The sequence below is a fragment of the Sinocyclocheilus grahami genome, unplaced genomic scaffold (assembly GCF_001515645.1).
Source record: "Sinocyclocheilus grahami isolate Dianchi unplaced genomic scaffold, SAMN03320097.WGS_v1.1 scaffold79.1, whole genome shotgun sequence".
NCBI lineage: Eukaryota > Metazoa > Chordata > Actinopteri > Cypriniformes > Cyprinidae > Sinocyclocheilus > Sinocyclocheilus grahami.
In genome coordinates this window covers 594,620-598,688 of record NW_015505258.1, presented here as the reverse complement: position 1 = coordinate 598,688, position 4,069 = coordinate 594,620, and positions in this window count along the sequence as shown.

Sequence of the window (4,069 nt, the reverse complement as noted above, 5' to 3'; positions counted from 1 at the left end):
GATGACAGCGATGGTAAAATCATCTGCTCAAATTGAACCCTTTAAGTTTCAAAAGGTAACGAAATATGCTTCATTTTATTCTTCTGTTATTGTTCTTAAAATATCAAGAGCGTTTTTTGCTATTGCAGCAGTTAAAGGAAGATCCATCCGTGCTGTATAGGTCCGGGTCGCTAAAGACCCGAATATAATGATTGGCGAAACATGCATTTAAGGGTTAATGGAGGTTTAAATAAATTTTAAAAAATGCACATGCAACTAAAATATAACTGATCGAACAAAAACAGTGGAGATCTGACAAAAACAGGTCTCAGAGAGGTGTTTATTACAAATAAAAATGAAAATGAAAGCCCAGCAGAGTGCGAGGGTCATGGTGGGATGCGGACCCGTCACTCATGGTGTCGGACAAACAAAAGAAGTGAAGAATATTTAACAGCAGCGGTCACGGTGATGATGAGGTGAGCACCAGTGAAGTGATCGCGGCCACGCATCTCGTTTCTCATGCCCGCTCTGCGTCCCTGCTGGGTGGTGATCAAACGGACAGGGCAGCGCTTTTCACTAGCGGAGATCACTACTAGACGAATCATGTAATTTGTTAGTTTTATTATCTCTGTTCTCTTTTGTCGTAAGTTATGCTATTACTCCAGTAATTTATACTAGCCTATCCAACGCTCCCTGAACGCAGTCTCTGGCTTATTGCCAGTCAAGCGCAAGCACGCTGCAGGGACGCGTCTATAACGACTTTGATCTGATCATAAAGTCTTTCCGAGTCACAGGGCTCAAGTCCAAGTCAAGTCTCGAGTCCTTGCTGTCAAAGTCTAAGTCGAGTCTCAAGTCTTCTTTAATTATTTCGAGTCGAGTCACAAGTCATCAAATTTGGGACTCGAGTCTGAGTCAAGTCTCGAGTCAAGCGACTCGAGTCCACACCCCTGGAAAGCTGCTTGTTTGTATTCATCATTAGATGTTTCATCAATAAACTCATAATAAAGGCAGATGCTTCTGACGATTTAAAGTTAAAATGCTTTATTAAAATGGTTTGATTTGTTTGATGGATGATTTTGATTTATTTGATGGATTATATGATGGACAAACAAACAAACAGCTTTTTAATTCACAAGACATTCATTGATGAACTGGAGCCATGTGGATTATTGTAATTTTTTATCATCAGTTTGGACTCTGACGGACTTCTGATTCTGACGGCACCCATTCACTCCATTGGTGAACTGGCAATGGCAAATTTTGGCAATGGTACATTTATTTATATAGCACCATTAATTACAACCCATGGTTGTCCAATGTGCTTTACAACAAAATAAAAAATGAAAACACAAACACATTTACTTAAAAATACACAAAGTATAATAAAAAAACAATAAAATGTAAGGCAGGAAAGTGTTAATACAGATTATAAGCCTTGTCAAACAAATAAGTTTTTAAGATAGATTTAAAAGCAGATACAGAGGGGGCAAGTCTGATTGTGATAGGTAATTCATTCCAGAGTCTGGGGGCAACTACAGAGAATGCACGGTCACCTCTACACTTATACTTCGACCTTGTAACAGAAGAGGTCTGATGCAACAGGTTAATATATACAATCAAGTTTTATTTGGTCACAGAGAGTACGGGTGTAGGATCCAGATGATGATATGGTGAGTGAATAGTTCGTAGGACAGTTCAAAGGATAAGACGAGGGGAACAATCAGAGTCTTTGGCTTTGCACGGGCTGGAATGTACACAGGAGGAGCACACACCTCAGCTATCCGGGAACTAGGAGGAACTGGAGACGCTTGGAGATGAGGAGACACTAGGAGGAACACAGGAGGTAAGTAATGCAGGTAAGTATTCAAATGGAAGCCGTAGTAAAGTCAGCGAGTCCTCTATGTGTGTACGAGACCGGACCCTGAGGGTGTCTGAGGTGTGTGCTTTTATGCAGGCTGGTTGATGAGATGCTTGATTGGTGACAGGTGCTGGTGCTCAGTACTCAGGTGAAGGTGGTTGCGGTGATTGGGAGGTGACTGAGTCTGGCCGATCTGTGACAGATCTAGGGATAACCAACAGCCTCTGTTTGGAAGACCGAAGTGATCTGGTGGGAAAATGTTTAATCGATAGGTCAGAAAGGTGAGATGGGGCCATACCATTCAGAGATTTGTACACTATGAGTAAAATTTTTAAATCAATTCTGTGGCGCACTGGTAACCAGTGCAGAGAGCGTAAAATTGGAGTGATGTGGTCCCGTTTTCGAGTACCCGTAAGCAGTCTGGCTGCTGCATTTTGAACTAACTGTAATCGGGAGTTGGGAGCAATGAACACTGTGTAGGGATCATATCGATCGGAACACACTTCATGCACGTAGCTCACTTCTAATGAGCTGGTTATCTGAATCGGGTGTGTTAACTAAGCGAGACATGCACAATATGCAGAGCTGGGTGATGCGAGGACTAGATTAACCGCTGGGTTACATCATGCTACATCATTGAGCTGATTGGCTAATCTCAACATGTAGAGAATTACAGTAATCCAGCCTGGAATGCACTAGTACCATGTACTAGCAATGAAATGCTAAATTTCTCCAAAATTGTTCTGATGAGGAAACAAACTCCTATTCATTTTGGTTTGTTCTGAGAGTGAGTACATTTTAATTTTTGGGTAAATGATTCATTTAAGAATGAAATTGAGTTTGATAATTGGAGCAAGATTATCCTTCTAATTTTGTACACTCTGAAGGTTTTTACTACCCAGAGGGAGGTGAGGGTCCAGTTCCATGTCCCAGAGGAACATTTGGACCAAGTTTTTGGGCCACGTCCATAAATGACTGTATCAGCTGCCCACCACATCACTATGGACCTAGAGAAGCCTTGGGCAATTGCCTGCCCCGTGGACCCTGTTCACAGCAGCCTCTGCCTAGACAAGACAACTGTACATGTTTGCAAGTGGGTCAAGTCTTTCAGGTAACAATTTATTGCATTGTTTACACAAGTTCCCATGCATTTGTAGCTAATTGTGGAGAAGCAATCTGCAGACCTCTGCTCAGACAGACGCTCATGTTTCAGCCTGGTGGGAGTCTGGTTACCACTCTCGCTGACTGCTGAATGCTCTTCAATGCTCTCATCAGTTACTAGTCACTAGGGAAATCAGTCAGGATTTATTGTCTCTAATGGCTGCCGTCTTCCTAATCCTGAATGTAGGTCAGTGACGGACAGTGTCCATGTACTTTGGGATACACACAGAAAGGAAAAGACTGTGTGTTGAAGGTCTATGAGATCTGCAAGGATGGAAGAGCACGTAACCAGCATGGAGAATGTCTGGACCACAAGCAGTGGAAACAGTATTGCTCTCAGCAGGTGAGTGTCCACTAGGACAGAGGAAACGGAGGTAATATTGAGAAACCTGTATTGCAGTCATGCTGTTTGCACTGTGATGATGACATACTCGCCATTTAGTCATCGCCATTCAAAATGTTATGAATGGTGCGTGACAACTTGGTTATTTTGCTCATGAAGCACATCCAATCTTAGTGTTCAATGGTTGACCAGCAAGTCAGTGACCTCTAAAGCAAAATACCTTTCTCCATGAACTTTAATCACACACATAGAGGCCACTTGTGTATCACTGAACGTGATGTGTGACTTATGACCCAGTTGAGCAATATGTCAATTGTTGTACCCCCCCAAGTATGTCCATCTCCTGAGATGTATGAGGGTTATGATGGTTCCCTGGGCCTGTGTGCTTGCAGAGGGCTGTCCAGGCCTGAGCCAGACAGGGTCGAGTGTGTGGGCTGGTGCCGGAGCATCCTGAGTCCAGTTCTGCAGCTGGTTTGCACTGGAAGCCTTTACCTGCTCTACACTGAGTCTAATCAACAGGTCAGGCCTATAGTCCATCCACATAATGATTAAGTGTTCGTTAGGAGGGCCAAAACATGGTGACACATACTGTAGTAGTGTCTGGTCTTGGGGTAGCACATTACAAGCAATGTGCCTAATGGCTGTTTTCCCCCAGATAGTACAATTGTATTTCATTTGTTTCATATATCTTGATAAATAAATTGCATGTCTAACTTTTCCATTTATTA